An 18787-nucleotide genomic window follows, 5' to 3' on the forward strand; every position below is an offset into this window, starting at 1 on the left:
CTCCTGCCTCAGCCTCCTGAGTAGCTGGGACTACAGGCACGCACCACCATGCCCAGCTAATGTTTTGTATTTTTAGTAGAGAGGGGTTTCACCATGTTGACCAGGATGGTCTCGATCTCTTGACCTCGTGATCCACCCGCCTCGGCCTCCCAAAGTGCTGGGATTACAGGCTTGAGCCACCGTGCCCGGCCAATTTTTTTTTTTTTTTTTTTAAGAGAGATGGAATCTCACCATGAAGCTGGAGTGCAGTAATGCAGTCACGGCTCACTGCAGCCTCAAACGCCTGTATTCCAGCGATCCTCCTGCCTCAGCCTCCTGAGAAACTGGGAGACAGAGTTTCGCTCATTACCCAGGCTGGAGCGCAATGGCGCGATCTCGGCTCACTGCAACGTCTGTCTCCTGGGTTCAAGCAATTCTCCTGCCTCAGCCTCCCAAGTACCTGGGACTACAGGCATGCGCCACCATGCCCAGCTAATTTTTGTATTTTTTTAGTAGAGACGGGGTTTCACCATGTTGACCAGGATGGTCTCGATCTCTTGACCGCGTGATCCACCCGTCTCGGCCTCCCAAAGTGCTGGGATTATAGGCATGAGCCACCGTGCCCAGCTGCGTGATTTTTTATTTTTGTAAAGATGGGGGTCTCATTATGCTGCCCAAGCTGGCCTCAAACTCCAGGCCTCAAGCAGTCCTCCTGCCTTGGCCTCTGAAAGTGCTGGGCCTTACTGGTGTGAGCCACCGTGCCTGGCTCCAGGACATTTGTAGGAGTGAAGCCTCCAGCCTGGGGCGGTGGTTCATGCCTGTAATCCCAGCACTTTGGAAGGCCAAGGAGGGTGAATCACCTGAGGTTAGGGGTTTGAGACCACCCTGGTCAACGTGGCAAAACTCTGTCTCTACTAAAAACACAAAAATTAGCTGGGTGTGGTGGCGCATGCTTGTAGTCCCAGCTACTCGGGAGGCTGAGGCAGGAGAATGGCTTGAACCCAGGAGTCGGAGGTTGCGGTGAGCTGAGATTGTGCCACTGCACTCCAGCCTGGGTAACAGAGCCAGACTTCACCTCAAAAAACAAAACAAAACAGATGCATGTATTCTTAAAACAGCTGCATTGAGGAATAATTGTCATATGAATGACGTATATCTAAAGAGTATAATTTGATACATATTGACATACGTCTATGCCCATAAAGCCATCAGCACCATCAAGATATTGTAGGCCGGCTGTGGTACTCATGCCTGTAACCCCAGCACCCTGGGGAGCCGAGGTGGGTGGATCACTTGAGGCCAGGAGTTCCAGACCAGCCTGGCCAACATGGCAAAACCCCATCTCTACTAAAAATACAAACATTAGTACAGTCACCTGTAATCCCAGCTACTTGGGAAGCTGAGGCAGGAGAATTGCTTGAACCTGGGAGGTGGAGGTTGCAGTGAGCGGAGATCACGCCACTGCACTCCAGCCTGGGCAACAGAGCAAGACTCGGTCTCAGGGAAAAAAAAAGATACTGTACATCTATTACCCCCAAACTATCCTCCTGTCCCCGCGTCATTCTTCCCTCGCAGCCCTTCACATCTCTAGGCAACCACTGAACAGCTGTCTGCCACTAAAGAGTAGCCAGCATTTTCTGGAATCTTCTATGAACGGAATGTTATGATCTGTGCTCCCTTCCCCCCAGCTCTTTCACTCAGCAGATCTGTTAGGAAATTCACCCATGTCGCCGTATGCATCTGTCTTTCTTCCTTTTCTTTTTCTTTTTTTTTTTTTTTTTTTTTTGATTTGTGTTGGGGTTTACTCTTGTTTCCCAGTTGGAGTGCAATGGCACGATCTTGGCTCACCACAACCTCTGCCCCCTGATTCAAGCCATTCTCCTGCCTCAGCCTCCTGAGTAGCTGGGATTACAGGTGCCTGCTACCACTCCCGGCTAATTTTTCTATTTTTAGTAGAGACGGGGTTTCACTGTGTTGGTCAGGCTGGTCTCGAACTCCTGACCTCGTGATGATCCTCCTGCCTCCGCCTCCCAAAGTGCTGGGATTACAGGTGTGAGCCACCGAGCCTGGACCTTTTCATTGCTGAGTAGTCTTACGTGGTGTGGATGTATTACATTTTACCTATTCAATCCCGGTTGATGGACAGCTGGGTGCTTTCCCGTGTTTGTTGTGAAAAACCACAATGCAATTTGTTTTTGTTTTTGTTCTGAAGCAGGGTCTCACTCTGTCACTCAGGCTGGAGTGCAGGGGCACCATCGCAGCTCACTGCAGCCTCAGCCTCCTGGGCTCAAGCAATCCTCTAGCCTCAGCCTCCTGAGTAGATGGAGGTACACTCGAGTGCCACCACGCAAATTTTTAAATTTTTTTGCTTTCTTTTTTCTTTTTTTTTCTTTTTTTTTGTTTTTTGTTTTTTGTGATGAAGTTTCGATCTTTTGCCCAGGCAGGAGTGCAGTGGCGTGATCTCGGCTCACTGCAGCCTCAGGTTTCAGGATTCAAGTGATTCTCCTGCCTCAGCCTCTTGAGTAGCTGAGATTACAGGCATGAGCCACCATGCCCGGCTAATTTTTGTATTTTTAGTAGACACAGGGTTTCACCATGTTGGCCAGATTGGTCTTCAACTCCTGATCTCGTGATTCACCCGCCTTGGCCTCCCGAAATGCTGGGATTACAGGCGTGAGCCACCTCGCCCGGCTCATTTTTTCTTTTTTTGAGACAGTCTTGCTCTGTTGCCCAGGCTGGCGTGTGATGATGCTATCTTGGCTCACTGCAACCTCTGCCTTCTGAATTCGAGAGATTCCCCTGCCTCATGAGTAACTGGGAGGCACAGTTACAGAGACAGAGTCACCTGTAACTGGGAGGCACAGTTACAGAGACAGAGTCACCTGTAACTGGGATTACAGGCATGCGCCACCACACTGGGCTAATTTTTGTATATTTAGTAGAGATGGGGTTTCACTATGTTGGCCAGGCTGGTCTTGAACTCCTGACCTCAGGTGATCCACCCACCTCAGCCTCCCAAAGTGCTGGGATTACAGGCGTGAGCCACCGCACCCAGCCCAGAAAGGGACTCTCCTAAAATATATAATCCCAATCATCACCACCCTTGCAGTAACCCTTTAATAGTATCAAATAGCCTGACAAGGCCCACAGATATTTTTATAAAATTGGTTCATTCATTCAAATCGGGACTCAAACATCCCACACACAGTGATGCAACACACTTCTCTTCTCTTTTCTTTTTCTAATCTAAAATAATTTTCAACGAAAAGTTACCAGTGGGGAGTGGAATTATTAGTGGCTGCTATTTTCTCGTGGTTGTCAATGGTAACGGTGACAGTTAAAAATTTGTTTTAAAAATGTTAAATGCGGATGGGCACGGTGGCTCACGCCTGTAATCCCAGCACTTTGGGAGGCCGAGGCGGGTGGATCCCAAGGTCAGGAGTTCGAGACCAGCCTGGCCAACACAATGAAACCCCATCTCTCCTAAAAATACAAGAATTAGCTGGTTGTGGCTGAATGTGCCTATAATCCCAGCCACTTGGGAGGCTGAGGCAGGAGAACCACGTGAACACGGGAGGCAGAGGTTGCAGTGAGCAGAGATTGTGCCATTGCACTCCAGCCTGGGCAACAAGAGGAAAATTCTGTCTCAAAAAAAAAAAAAGAAAGAAAGAAAAGAAAAGAAAGGGAGAAGGTGGGACTCACAGAGGAGGGGGAGTTCCTGGAAGATGGGGAGCGGGGGTTAGAGAGGAGATGGGGAAGGGAAGGTCCCTGGGAATCGGAGATTCTCCATGGTAAGGCCTTAGGCAATCCTGGAGAACCTCCAGGAGGTGTGGCTGGCCTTCCCTCAGGATACTCTTACCCACCTCCCACCTCTTTGCTTCTGGGTGTGCCCCCCACCCCCACCCCGTGCCACAGTAGCTAACAGAGGGACAGAACAGCTGATGCTTGTTGACCAAAGAACACAGGCAAAGACCACGGGAGAGGGAAGGAGGAATGCTGGGTGGGTCCCCCTGTCTTCCTTCTCCTCGGTTGGGGGGGGTGGCTTGCTCTTATGGAGCAACCCCATCTTTCTAACCAGCCACTGGGGGCAGGGGGGCAGGTGTGAGGAGGAAGAATAGAACTCCACCCCCTTGGGTTTTTGGGGGGTCCACCATGTTCCCACAGTATGTCTCTCCACACAGGTCTCTGTGGACCTGAGGACCCCTTGCTGGCATCCCCTCCCCTCGTTCACGTGGTCCCCCTGCCCCCTTTCCTCCCTCCCACCTCCTGTCCCAGCCCACTGGGCACCCTGCTATCTTTAATTGGCCTTCGTGAAGCTGAATTCATTGAGACTCTGACAGCCTTGTGTGGGGGGGTGGGAGGGTCAGGCTGCAGCTCCCCCGCCTCCCTGCCTGGCTAATTTGGGGGCTCTGTTGCCAAGAGGCAGCCCCCCCAGCCCCCTCTCCACTCCCCTCGGCGGTTGGATTGCTTCTGCAGACAATGCCCAGAGCTCCTCGTCCTGAAGGGCCGGCAGCTGTAATTTAGTCTAATTCAGCCCGGGAGGGAGAGGCGATCACAGCCAATAAATGGACCCCTAATCAGCTCTCTCTCCCACCCCACCCCTACCACCCAGCTCCCCTCCCCTCTGGGGAGCCCTCCCTTCCCCCAGCCAGGGAAAGGACGGAAAGAATAGAACAGCCCTGCCCTCTGAGTCTCAGTTCTGTCTTCAAGAAATGGGCATAGCTTTGAACGCTGCCAGGGGATTGCGTGCCCAGCTGCACCGTGGTGGCAGGTGCCAATCAGACTACTGTGGAGACACCCCTGGCCCCATCCCTTCCTTGGCTGTCCCCTCCCTGTCTCTCTCTCTCTCTTTTTTGGAGACAGAGTCTTGCTCTGTCGCCTAGAGTGCAGTGGCGCTCTTGCCTCACTGCAACCTCCTCCCCCGGGGTTCAAGCAATTCATTTGCCTCAGCCTCCCAAGCAGCTGGGACTACGCGTGTGGGCCACCATGCCCAGCTAATTTTTTTTTTTTTTTTGAGACTCGCTTTGTCACCCAGGCTAATATTTGTATTTTTTTTTAGTAGAGATGGGGTTTCAGCATATTGGCCGGGATGGTCTCAATCTCTTGACCTCATGATCCACCCACCTTGGACTCCCAAAGTGCTGGGATTACAGGCGTGAGCGACAGCCTGGCCCAATTTTTGTATTTTTAGTAAAGACAGGGTTTCACCATGTTGGCCAGGCTGGTCTCAAACTCCTGAATTCAAGTGATCCACCCGCCTCAGCCTCCCAAACTGCTGGGATGACAGGTGCGAATCACCGCACCTGGACATCTTTTTATTTTCGAACGGGGATAAGAAGAGCATCTTCGCGTGCCTCCACTCCCCCATGTCCCATCTCCCCCTCCATGTGGCCTTCAGATGGGTGGCGGTTTGATTTTGCAGAGCTAGGAATATCCATGAGCAATGTGATGTGGTCTTGAGCTGCAGGTATTGAGAGGTACGGAGAGAAGCAAGGAGACAAGAAGGGAGAGGCGGAGGAAACTCTCAGCCTCCTTTCATGTCCCCCAGCTTCTAAAGTCTCTGCTGCTTCCATCCCCACGACAAAAATAACAAGCCCGCTTCACCACAGACAGAGTCTAGCTCTGTCGCCCAGGCTGGAGTGCAGTGGCGTGATTTCAGCTCACTGCAACCTCTGCCTCCTGGGTTTAAGCGGTTCTCCTGCCTCAGTTTCCCAAATAGCTAGGATGACAGGCGCCCACTGCTGAGCCAGGCAATTTGTGTATTTTTAGTAGAGACGGGGTTTCACCATGTTTTTTTCAAAGGCAAAAATCCCTCTCAGTTGAAATTCTACTGTCGAAGGGGCCAGGGTGGCGGAGTGAGGGAGATGGTTTCTGGAATGGTTCTCTCTCTCTCTCCTTCCTTCCTGCCCTCCCTCCCTCCCCCATTTTCTCTCTCCCTCCCCCCTTCCCTCCCTGCCTCCCCCCCTACTTCCTTCCTTCCTTCCATACAGGGTCTCACTCAGTCGCCAGGCTGGAGTGCAGTGGTGCAATCTCAGCTCACCGCAACCTCCACCTCCTGGGTTCAAGCGATTCTCCTGCCTCAGACCCCCGAGTAGCTGGGATTACAGGTGCCTGCCACCAAGTCTGGCTAATTTTTGTACTTTTAGTAGAGACGGGGTTTCACCACATTGACCAGGCTGGTCATGAACTTCTGGCCTCAGGTGATCTGCCCGCCTTGGCCTCCCAAAGTGCTGGGACTACAGGTGTGAGCCACTGTGTCCGGTACCCAGCCCCCCTTAATTTTTTTGAGATAGGGTCTGGCTCTGCCACCCAGGCTGGAGTGCAGTAGTGGTGCAGTCATAGCTCACTGCAGACTCAGCCTCCTGGACTTCAGTGGTCCTCCCACCTCAGCCTCCTGAGTAGCTGGGACTGCAGGTACACACCACAATGCCCGGCTAATTTTTGTATTTTTGGTAGTAACGGGGTCTTCCCCTGTTGCCCAGGCTGGTCTTAAGCTCCTGGCCTCAAGCCCTTCTCCCTCGTCAGCCTCCCAAAGTGCTGGGATTACAGGTGTGAGCCACCGTGCCTGGCCCTATGACCCTTTTAAGGTCCAGGCTGGTTCTTCTACTGGCTAATTCAATTCAATGGTCTTTTATTATATCTTATTTTATTTTTAATTATTTTGCTGGCCGGGCGCAGTGGCTCACGCCTGTGGTCCCAGCTACTCGAGAGGGTGAGGTGGAAGAATCACTTGAACCCGGGAGGCAGAGGTTGCAGTGAGCCAAGATCGCGCCACTGCACTCCAGCCTGGGTGACAGAGCTAGACTCCATCTCAAACAAACACAAACACAAAACAAAACATTATTTTGCTACCTTGAACTTCATCTATGTAGAATACAGTCTCATCTTGTGCCATTGACTTTGGAGCCAGACCACCTGGCTTTCAATCCCAATTCTGCTACTCATGATCTGGGTGACCTTGGATGAGTTACTTAACCTCTCTGTCCCTCCTTGAGTGAGTTACTTAGTCTCTCTGTCCCTCCTTGAGCAGGTTCAATTAACCTCCCTGTCCCTCGGTCTTCTCACCCATTTAAAGGGCAGTGGTGATTCTGGGTAGCGCCTGTGACCATTTGGCCGGGCGCGGTGGCTCAAGCCTGTAATCCCAGCACTTTGGGAGGCCGAGGCGGGCGGATCACGAGGTCAAGAGATCGAGACTATCCTGGTCAACATGGTGAAACCCTGTCTCTACTAAAAATACAAAAAAATTAGCTGGGCATGGTGGCACGTGCCTGTAATCCCAGCTACTCAGGAGGCTGAGGCAGGAGAATTGCTTGAACTGGGGAGGCGGAGGTTGCGGTGAGCCGAGGTCACGCCACTGCACTCCAGCCTGGTGCTTGGTGACAGTGTGAGACTCTGTCTCAAAAATAATAAATAAATAAATAAAATGTGACCATTCTTTTCTTTCTTTCTTTCTTTCTTTCTTCTTTCTTTCTTTCTTTCTTTCTTTCCTTTTTCTTTCTTTCTTTCTCTTTCTTTCCCTTTCTCTCTCTCTCCTTCTTTCCCTTTCTCTCTCTTTCTCTCTCCTTGTCTTTCTGTCTCTCTCCTCCCCCTCTCTTCCTTTCTTCCCTTCTATAGGATCTCGCTCTGTTGCTCAGGCTGGAGTGCAGTGGTACAATTATAGTTCACGGCAGCTTCAAACCCAGGCTCAGTCGATCCTCCCACCTCAGCCTCCCGTGTGGCTGGTCCTATAGACACTCACCGCCACGCCCAGTAAGTTTTTTATTTTTTGCCAAGACGGGTGTCTCACTATGTTGTCCAGGCTGGTCTTGAACTCCCGGGCTCAAGCGATCCTCCCTTCTCCGCCTCCTGAGGCACTGACAATATGGGTGTAAGCTACTGTACCCAGGCAAAAAGTGACACTTTCTAAGAACAATCTTCAACACACATTCCCACTATTCCAAGCAAAGTTACTCTTGAACCTAGACATTTGTATAAAATGTTTCCTGACTGGAAACATTGAATCTCTATGTATGTATGTATGTATTTATTTATTTTTGAGACAGTCTTACTCCATTGCCAGGCTGGAGTATAGTGGCGAGATCTCGATCTTGGCTCACTGCAACCTCTGCCTCCAGGGTTCAAGCAATTCCTCCTGCCTCAGCCTCCCGAGTAGCTGGGACTACAGGTGAGCACAACCACACCCGGGGAATTTTGTATTTTTAGTAGAGATGGGGTTTCACCATGTTGGCCAGGCTGGTCTCGAACTCCTGACTTCAAACGATCCACCCGCCTCGGCCTCCCAAAGTGCTGGGATCACAGGCGTGAGCCACCGCGCTGGGCCCTAGGTACTTTCCTTCTTTTAATCTTTTTTTCTCTTCTCTGCAGCCCTTGCTGAAGTTTCCTAGCGTGGTTGAACACCAGGTGGGACAGGCCCCCAGGTGCGAAGGCCTGCCTGGGGACCGGAATGTGTCTGCAAATGCAAGGCTGTGGACTGGTGGGGGGAAGTGTCTGACTGAGAGGCTGAGGGCTGGGGCTGGGGGTGGGGAAGAGACCACGGGGTAGGAGGTACAGGGGAGGGTGTGGTTACGGGGGTGGGGCGGGGAGACACCGACTGAGGCCACCTGTGCTTCTGCTGACACCTAGCGGAAAGATGAAGCTGTTGGTCTTTTTGTTTTGAGATGGAATCTCTGTTGCCCAGGCTGGAGTACAGTGGCACGATCTCGGCTCGTGGCAACCTGTGCCTCCCGGGTGTAAGGTTAGCTGTGAGAAACAACAGACCCAAATTCAGGCAAGCAGGCTTCCTTAACCCGCTGGCTGCCCCAGAGCAGTCATAGGAGGCAGCCCTGAGCTTACAAAACCAGAGGCTTATATGGGGGCAGAGTTTCAGGGCTGAAATCATTCATCAGTTTGTAACAGGCACAGAGCTAGTCTGTTACCTTGTGACAGACTGACAATACGCGATTCCGTGACTTTTGTGGTGGCAGTTTAAAAAAAGAAAACCCAGGATTTTTACAGGTATGTGTCAAACGGGAGTTTACAAGTGTGGATAACAAACATTGGTTTCCCTGTCCTCCCGCAGACTGCCCCATGGCTGTAATCAGGCTTTGCTTAATTGTAGCGTCTGGCAGCCTTGCTGTGGCACGTAGGGAGGGTTCGGGAATGCAGCTGCAGAGCAGTCAGAGTGGGGGAAGGGGTCCCTCAAAGGGAGGGGTGGGTTTCTGAGGCAGCTTGTCCCTAACTCTGGGTTCAAGCGATTCTCCTGCCTCAGCCTCCCGTAGCTGGGATTACAGGTATGCGCCACCATGCCCGGCTAATTTTTGTATTTTTAGTAGAGATGGGGTTTCACCATGTTGGCCAGGCTGACCCTGAACTCCTGACCTTGTGATCTGCCCGCCTTGGCCTCCCAAAGTACTGGAATTACAGGCGTGAGCCACCACTCTGGGCCACTATCGTCTCTTTGAAGCAAGTCACTTCTGTGAAGGTGTAGCCACCCCTGAAACATCTCCCTGACTTCAGGCAGGCAAATGTGCACTCAGAGTGGTGGAACCACTCGCTGGGAGTCACACAGCATGTTGACTGCCCTGAGAGGGCTTGAAGGACCCAAGAAACCAGCTTAATTTATTTTATTTTGAGACAGAGTCTCACACGGTGGCCCAGGCTGGAGCGCAGTGGCAAAATTTCGGCTCATCGCAACCTCTGCCTCCCAGATTCTGGCGATTCTCCTGCCTCAGCCTCCCAAGTAGTTGGAACTACAGGCATCCGCCACCAAGCTCGGCTATTATGTGTATTTTTGGTAGAGGAGAGGTTTTACCACGTCGGTCAGGCGGGTTTCGAATTCCTCACTTCAAGTGATCCACCCACCTTGGCCTCCCAAAGTGCTGGGATTACAGGCATGAGCTACCATGCCTGACCCCAAGAAACCTCTTTAAACAAGTGTTTGGTTTGGTTGGCTGGTTTTTGGCAGGTTAGTGAGTTCTCAGGCCTTGTTGGGGTTTCTTGGGGAGGTGATATGTTCTCCCAGGTTTGCCCCCTCCGCTAGGAAGTCCACCTGTATTACTTCACTTCCATCACCAACCCCCAGGCCTTTTCTCTCCTCTGGCCGGCTATGCATTTGTTCATAATTTTTTTTTTCTTTTTGGAGACAGAGTTTCATTCTTCTTGCCCAGGCTGGAGTGCAATGGCTTGATCTCGGCTCACCGCAACCTCCGCCCCCTAGGTTCAAGCGATTGTCCAGCCTCAGCCTTCTGAGTAGCTGGGATTACAGGCACGCACCACCACACCCAGCTAATTTTGTATTTTTAGTGGACCTCAGGTGATCCGCCTTCTTCGGCCTCCCAAAGTGCTGGGATTATAGGCATGAGCCACCGCGCGCCGCCTGTTGATAATTTCAACAAATGTAAGCCAGGTGCGGTGGCTCACATCTGTTATCCCAGCACTGTGGGAGGCCAAGGTGGGTGGATCACCTGAGGTCAGGGGTTCGAGACCAGCCTGGCCAACATGGTGAAACCCCGTTCCCACTAAAAATACAAAAAATAGCCAGGCATGGTGCCTCATGCCTGTCATCCCAGCTACTCGGGAGGCTGAGGGAGGAGAATCACTTGAACCTGGGAGGCAGAGGTTGCGGTGAGCCCAGATTGCGCCATCGTACTCCAGCCTGGGCCACAAAAGCAAAACTCCATCTCAAACACACAAAAAAAGTTTCCTGAGACTTAGTGACACCATAGGAAACAAAATAGACGAAAATAACAAAAACTACCGCTGGTAAGGCTCATAGCCCGACTAGTGAAATGGAGGAGAAATTAGTAAACAGATCTACAAAACGTGATTATTTCAGAGACTAAAAAGCCATTGGGAGGATTTTTTTTTTTTAATTTTTTTAAGATCTCGGCTCACTACAACCTCCCCCTCCAAGGTTCAAGCAATTCCCCTGCCTCAGCCTCCTAAGTAGCTGGGATTACAGGCACCCACTACCACGTGTAGCTAATTTTGTATTTTTTGTAGAGGCAGGGTTTCACCGTGTTGGCTAGGCTGGTCTTGAACTCTTGTCCTCAAGCTGTCAGCCTTCTAAAGTACTGAGACTGCAGCCATGAGTCACTGCACCAGCCTGGAAGGACATGTTTAAATGACAGGTACCAAGTTTGTGGGTTCCAAGGTCAGGTAGGACAGGCTACCACTTAGCCAGGCTCAGGCAGGAAGGACCCTCAGAAGAGGTAACCTTGGAACCAAGACTTGAAGGAAAAGAGGAAGTGAGCCTTGGAAATACCTGGGTCTGCCAGAAGGCACAGCCCGTGCAAAGGCCCAGGGGCAGGACAACAACTGGCGTGTTGGAGGAACATCGAGGAGGAGCAGATTGAGCAAGGGAAATAAAGGGAAGAAGGGAGGGCAGGGAGGGGATGGGGCAGGTTGTGCCAGGTCTGGTAAGACATGGGGAGGACTCGGGCTTTGACCCTGAGAGATGTGGGAGCCATGGAGGGTTGTGGACGGAGAAGGGAAGGGATGGGATGTGACCCAGGTGCTCAAAAGCACCCTCTGGTGGCTGCTGCTGGGTGAACATACTGTGGGGATTGAGGGCAGGAGCTGGGGTCCAGGTGGGGGTGACTCTGTTGGCTCAGGTGAGTGATGCTGGAGGCTGGACCAAGAAACCACTGAGTGGGAATGCTGTGATCACATACTAGGTGCATTTTTTTTTTTTTTTTTTTGAGAAGGGGTCTCGCTCTGTCACCCAGGCTGGAGTGCAGTGGCATGATCTCGGCTCACTGCAACCTCTGCCTCCCAGGTTCAAGCAATTCTTCTGCCTCAGCCACCTGAGTAGCTGGGATTACAGGCATACACCACCATGCTGGACTAATTTTTGTATTTTTGTAGAGACAGAGTTTCTCCATGTTGGCCAGGATGGTCTTGAATTCCTGACCTCAGATGATGGCCCGCGTCTGCCTGCCAAAGTGCAGGGATTATAGGCGTGAGCCACCACACCCAGCCAGCTAGGACTTTCTGAGCAAGAATGGGGGCACTGAGGGGGCAGGGGCATAAACTGGGAATGTCCTAGCCAAAGCCAGGCATATGGTCACCTTAGCTCAAAAGAGAATTGGAGGCTGGGCATGGTGGCTCATGCCTGTAATCCCAGCACTTTGGGAGGCCAGGCCCGGAGGATCACTTCAGATCATGAATTTGAGACCAGCCTGGCCATCACGGTGAAACCCGTCTCTACTAAAAATACAAAATTTAGCCACGCATGATGGCGCACCTGTAATCCCAGCTGCTCGGGAGGTGGAGGCACCAAAACCGATTGAACACGGGAGGTGGACGTTGGAGTGAGCTGAGATTGTGCCGTTGCACTCCGGCCTGGGGAACGGTGGGAGACTATCTCCAAACAAAACAAAAAGATAATTGGAGAAGAGAAAGTGGAGCTGGAGATTGAGGACATCTCATTATAGTCAATGGGTTTTGCTCTAAGGAGAAACAGACATGTAAATGGGTAACATTATGATCAAACTGTAGCAACAGGGATTTCCGGGCATTGGAAATCCAACAATAGGGGGTTGGTTAATTAGTTGGAATTCATCAAACAATGGCTAATCCCTCTCTTGTGTCATAGTTCTACCCCTCCAAAAGGTAAGTTAGAATCCTAACCCCTGGCATCTGAAGAACATGACCCCATTTGGAGATAAGGTTTTCACAAAGGCAGGGAAGTTAAAATGAGGTCGTCAGGGTGGACTGTCGGCTAGTGGCATGGATATCCTCATAAAAAGGGAACATGGGCTTGGAGCGGCAGCTCGAGTCTGTAATCCCAGCATTTTGGGAGGCCAAGGCGGGTGGATCACCTGGGGTTAGGAGTTCAAGGCCAGCCTGGCCAACATGGTGAAACTGTCCCTACAAAAAATTAGCTGGATGTGGTGGTGGGAGCCTGTAATCCCAGCTACTCGGGGGGCTGAGGCAGGAGAATTGCTTGAATCCAGGAGGCGGAGGTTGCGGTGAGCCGAGATTGCGCATTGCACTCCAGCCTGAGCGACAAGAGAGAGACTCCGTCTCAAACAATCAAAAATAAAACCAAAACCAAAACCAAACAAAAAAACCCAGAAGAGTACCATTATGATAATGAGGTTTTTTTGGTTGTTGTTTTCTAAGACGGAGTCTTGCTCTGTCGCCCAGGCTGGAGCACCATGATATGATCTTGGCTCACCACAACCTCTGCCTCCCAGGTTCAAGCAGTTTGTCTGTCTCAGCCTCCCAGGTAGCTGGGATTACAGGCATCCGCCACCAAGCCTGGCTAATTTTTTGTAGTTTTAGTAGAGATGAATTTTCACCACGTTGGCCAGGCTGGTTTCAAACTCCTGACCTCAAGTGATCTGCCCGCCTCAGCATCCCAAAGTGCTAGGATTATAGGTGTGAGTCACTGTGCCTGGCCTAGAATACATTCTTAGTGTTGTGAGTTTTAATATATCTACTTTTAAAGTTTCAATATGTTTTCAACAGCGTTCTGAGGGAAATAACCATTAAAATACATAAAAACAGGCCAGGCATGGTGGCTCAGCCTTGTAATCCTAGCACTTTGGGAAGCCAAGTCGGGAGGATCTCTGGAGCGCAGGAGTTTGAGATCAGCTTGGGAAAGATAGCGAGACCTCATCTCTACTAAAATTTTTAAAAAATTAGCCAGGCTTGGTGGCACGCACCTGTGGTCCCAGCTATGCGGGAGGCTGTGGTGGAAGGATTCCGTGATCCCAGGGGGTCAAGACTGCAGTGAGCTGTGATTGCACCACTGCACTCCAGCCCAAGTGACAGAGTGAGACCCTGTCTCAAGAACACCCAAAACCAAACCCCTCAAAACACATAAAAACAGGCATAAAGAGGCCTTGCAAAACTCCAAGAGTTTGGCAAATCACTACTAAAACCTGTCTCGATGGAAACTTTTGACAATTTGTTCATGATGGAGTTATTTGCCAGTAATTAATTTTTAAAATAATATTATGGCAGGGCGTGGTGTTCAGGCCTATAATCCCAGCACTTTGGGAAGCGGAGATGAGCAGATCACTTGATTTCAGAGTTCAAGACCAGCCTGGCCAACATGGCGAAATCCCGTCTCTGTAAAAAATACAAAAATTAGCCAGGTGTAGTAGCTTATGCCTGTAATCCCAGTTACTAGGGAGGCTGAGGCATGAGAATAGCTTGAATGTGGGAGGTGGAGGTTGCAATTGGTCAAGATCGTGCCACTGCACTCCAGCCTGGACAACAGAGAGAGAGAAAAAAAGTATTGAAATATTATTTATCATGATTATTGAGAGTTTTTGGGCACCTCTTTAATTTTTGCACCTGGTACCAGTGCCTTACAATGCCTTAGTCTCCTTACCCTAATCCCAGCCTGGCAGGAGTGAGCGTGTGTGGAATTTTACAGCAGTCTGATCCTAATTTCTTGCCATCATACCCCCACCCCTTCTACTGTCTCTTTAAGAAAGAGGCTGGTCATGGTAGCAAATTCCTGTAATCCCAGCCCTCTGGGAGGCTGAAGCAGGCGGATCTCTTGAGGTCAGGAGTTCAAGACCAGCCTGATCAACATGGAGAAACTCCATGTCTACTAAAAATACAAAATTAGCCGATCGTGATGGCACATGTCTGTAATCACAGCTACTCGGGAGGCTGAGGCAGGAGGATCACTTGAACCTGGAAGGTGGAGGTCCGGCCTCAGAAAGCTCTTTCACAGAGTAGTTGGGGTTGGGTGCGCTGGCTCATGACTGTAATCCCAGCACTTTGGGAGGCTGAGGGGTCCAGATCATGTTCGGTCACGAGTTTGAGACCAGCCTAAGCAACATAGTGCAGGCCCTCCTATAAGTCACCGTCTCTACCAGGCACATGTTAAAAAATTTAGCCAGGCGAGGTGGTCCATGCCTGTGGTCAAGGTATTCCGGGGGCTGAGGTGGGAGAATTGCTTGAGCCCGAGGAGTTGGAGGCTGGAGTGAGGGATGATCGTACCACTGCACTCCAGCCTGGGCAGCAGAACGAGACTCTCTCTCTAAAAAAAAAAAAAAAAAAAAAAAAAAAAAAAAGTAGTTTGATCAAGTACAGATTTTATCTATGAGATGAACTAAGAAAAAGTTCATTTGACCCCAGGATGGGTTTGTGGGCCATTTGACTTGCATTGTTTTAAATGGAGGGTGGACTGATGATAAAGTAATAAACGTACGTACGTGTGTGTGTGTGTGTGTGTGTGTGTGTGTGTGTGTGTGTGTTGGAAACGGTGTCTATTGGATTTCTTTTTGTCTTCGGTACTTTCCTTCTTTCGATCTCTACTGTATCAAGTAGAATAACAGCTAGTTATTAGAGGTGTTAATAAGAGCTCCAGAGGAAGAGCAGATATTACTTGGCTGACAGCAGCAAAACTGTTTCTTTGAAGCAGTGGAATGTGACAATCTCTCCAATATTATCTCTATGTGAGAGTTCAAAAAAGTGCAACCTTTACTGGTTTCCGTAGTGTAGCGGTTATCACGTTCGCCTCACACGCGAAAGGTCCCCGGTTCGATCCCGGGCGGAAACACTCGTGCTATTTTCCCTCACACGAGCACTGAAGCAGCAATTCTGGTTCCCTTCCTTCTCTTCCGACTTCCTACTGCCTTTTAGAAATTTTTATGGTATTTAAAAACTGATTTCAAAATAAAAAAATTTAGGCTGGGCATGGTAGTTCACGCCTGTAATCCCAGCACTTTGGGAGGCAGAGAAGGGTGGATCACCTGTCAGGAGTTTGAGACCAGCCTGGCCAACGTGGTGAAACCCCATCTCTGCTAAAATACACAAATTAGACTGGCGCGCTTGTAATCCCAGCTGCTTGGGAGGATGAGGCAGGAGAATCGCTTGAACGCTGGAACTGGAGGTTACTGTGAGCCGAGATCGCGCCACTGCAGTAGAGCTTAAGCAACAGAGCGAGACTCCGTCTCAAAAACAAATGAATAAATAAAAAGAAAATTGCAAACTGATAAAAGTCTGCGTTGGCCGGGAATCGAACCCGGGTCAACTGCTTGGAAGGCAGCTATGCTAACCACTATACCACCAACGCGATGTCGAGAAAAGGGGGTCTCCGTATATCTTTAATAGGGGGAATCATGGGCTTGGCTGAGCGATACCAAGTCACATGGGGGTGTTTCTCCCTACTGCACCGGAAGATGTCGCTCTTGGGCGTTCTGCGCCGTAGGCCGCCGGCGCCGCTCCGTGAGCTCACCCCCCAGCGCCGCGGACGTCTTGGTACGTGCCTAGAGGTGTCCAATCCCAGGCCGCCGCCTGGGCCGCTCGACTTCCGGGTCAAAGGGGCCTGAGCCGGCGGGTCCCTAGTGTCCGCCACCGCTGTCGTCCCCCGCGCCCGCCACTTCCGGGGCCGCAGTCCCGGGCATGGAGCTGCGAGCGTGAGGCGCCGCTGGCCCCGGGACAGCCCTGCCCAGCCCGGCTGCCGCCCCGCGCCCCGGTGAGCATCGCCCGCGCGCCTAGTCCCGCCCCGGCCGCGACCCTGAACCCGCCATTGACCGGCCCCGCCTCGGCTCTGACCCTGCACCCGCCATTGCCGGGCCTCCCCGCACTCTGGCGCCGCCATGCACCCGTCCCTGGGTCCCTCCGGCTCCCTGCCTCGTTTTCCCTCCGCCCTGGGCCCCCCTCCACTTTCTTTCCCTCCCGGATTCCTGCGCTGGCCAGGCCACCTCCCAGTTTCTCCCCTTCCCGGCCCGGCCTCCCCACCCATCCCGTTGCTGCCCAGGCCACCCGGCTCTGACCCCTTCCGGGGGTGACCGCACCCAAGAACGCCCTCGCTGCTGCAGATCTTGACACCCTCTCCCCTTCCGTGAGGCTCTGGAGTTCCCGATCTCCCTCTCCCCATGCAAACGCTGTGTGTGCCCAGAGGCCACTTCTCTGGACCTGCATCCTGCCATCACCCCTTTACCCCTTCCCCCCACCTTCGCCCCAAGGCTTGGTCTCCCCCGACCCAGTCCTGATCCTCAGCCCCACTTAATCCCAGACTCTATTAAGGGCATCTAGAGACCAGTTTTCCTGCCGAGGCGTTGGTGCTGTGGTTAGCATAGCTGCCTTTCAAGGGGCCGGCCCACAGGGTCCAGCCCCCTTCTCTCCCTTCTCTGGCCTGTCCAGCCGCCCACCTTCTTCCCACGCAGCCTTAGGCCAGCCCTGACACTTCCCTATCCAGGCTGCCTCTGAGCCATTGAAAGTGGGCTATGCCCTTCGCCCCCACCCCCTGGTTTTTCCCTGGGGCTCCCTGAGGAAGTCACTTGCCTCCGCGGCAAGAACCAACCTGCTTTCGAGTAGCTTGGGACTAAAGCCCAGGAGGTGTGGACTGTAGGCACCAATCCCTGCATTCCTCGGCTGGGTCCCGGGGGAATCGGGCCCGTGGGATGGCTTCTCTCCCAGATTCTGTCCACGGCATGGAGGCAGTGCTGCAGGGCTTCGAGGCAGAGCTAGAATGTAGCCAGGTAGAATCAGGCCTGGCAGTCTGCAGCTTCTGAGTGGAGCGGGGACTGAACGGCTGGCCCGTGCTTTCATTAACCTGTCACCTTCATGACACATTTATCCTATCAAGGTCTGTGTCCCACACCTGCAGCTGGAATGGAGGTTCTCTGGACCCTTTAAAAGGTCAGTTGTGCTGGGGTTTGGCAGCCAGTAAGGCTGGGGTGGGGGCTGGTGGGATTCCTTTGCCTGCTGTAGAATACAGGGATTGGCAGGAAATGGTTTTTTGTGGCCCTGGGTCGTTGTCTTCCCCAGGGCAGTGGCTGCAACTTTCTGTGCACCCGCTGAAGGCTTTTATTTTTACCCCTATACCCCTCTAGCTGCCCCTGGGAGGGAGTTTCTGAAGGGTTCTGGGAGAGAAAGGGGGGAGTGCTGATTTCAGCAGGATTTGGTGGAGGAGTGGCTGTAACCCCTACGCTGCCTGACCTGATCAGTAAATGGTGAGGATTCTGGTTCGGGTTTCTCCCCCTTAGATTCTTAGAGAATTCTTAGAGAATCCCCCTTAGCTGGATTCTCCCCGTTCGTGTGGTTTTGAGTAGCTTGTTGAGTTGACATGCTAGCTGTCACTGTGTATTAAAAGCTGTATGTGTGTGGTCTCGTTTAATCCCGTCGGTGGCCCCAGGTGTAGATACTGTCATCCCGTGTTCTCTCTGGGGAAGTGGAAGCTTGGAGAGGTTCGGTGACTGCCCCAGAAGTGGCAGAGTTAGGATCTGAACCCCTCTCTCTGACACCAGAGCCCATGCTTTCACACTGGACTGAGAGTGCAGCCAGTGCTGCTTTGTGGTAACTTTACACCTAACCTCTTCCATTAGATGTGAGACGGTCTCAGTCTGTCGCCCAGGCTGGAGTACAGTGGTACAATTTCGGCTCACTGCAACCTCTACCTTCTTGGTTCAAGTGAGTCGCCTGCTTCAGCCTCCTGAATAGCTGGGATTACAGGCTTACACCACCACGCCTGACTCATATTTGTATTTTTAGTAGAGACAGGGTTTTATCATGTTGGCCAGGCTGGTCTTGAACTCCTGACCTCAGGTGATCCACCCTCCTCTGCCTCCCACAGTGCTGGGATGACAGGTGTGAGCCACGGCGCCCAGCAGCCGTTTCTTCTTTCAGCCTTTGAGGAACTGCCTGTCATGGGACCTGGCTTACCTGAGAAGGTAGTTGGGCATCAACCACACAAGGGGTTCCTTTGACTTTACACGAATCCAGGAAAGGACAGCGGCTCATTCATTCAACCTGAAATGCTTTTCGAAGGCCAGGCACTGTCTGGGCTCAGGCAGTCTGCTGGGACCAGGACAGATGTGGCCTGCCCCGTGGAGCTGACCTTCCAGTGCTGAGTGCC

The 18787-nt window shown here is 51.9% G+C and overlaps 1 protein-coding gene and 2 non-coding genes across 5 annotated transcripts in view; 2 read left to right on the forward strand and 1 right to left on the reverse strand.

Annotated features, from left to right (window-relative positions):
* The first annotated feature begins 15411 nt into the window (after positions 1-15411).
* On the forward strand, positions 15412-15484 carry TRNAV-CAC. The gene has a single exon. It is a non-coding gene; the product is annotated as a tRNA-Val (tRNA).
* Positions 15485-15928: 444 nt separating this feature from the next.
* TRNAG-UCC lies at positions 15929-16000 on the reverse strand. Its single transcript has one exon. It is a non-coding gene; the product is annotated as a tRNA-Gly (tRNA).
* A 216-nt stretch (positions 16001-16216) lies between these two features.
* DPP9 (dipeptidyl peptidase 9) overlaps positions 16217-18787 on the forward strand; it is a 53558-nt gene continuing 50987 nt past the window's right edge. For 2 of the 3 annotated variants that reach the window (XR_004260947.1, XM_032252187.1), the window contains exons 1-2: positions 16217-16402; positions 17519-17571. The gene's annotated coding sequence lies outside the window, so the exon portion shown is untranslated. Of the gene's footprint in view, positions 16403-17518; positions 17572-17654; positions 18229-18787 lie in introns of those variants that run through there. The other variant, XM_032252188.1, reaches the window with a different exon arrangement.

The sequence above is a fragment of the Sapajus apella genome, unplaced genomic scaffold (assembly GCF_009761245.1).
Source record: "Sapajus apella isolate SASKATOON/1434 unplaced genomic scaffold, GSC_monkey_1.0 scaffold77, whole genome shotgun sequence".
Classification (NCBI taxonomy): Eukaryota; Metazoa; Chordata; class Mammalia; order Primates; family Cebidae; genus Sapajus; species Sapajus apella.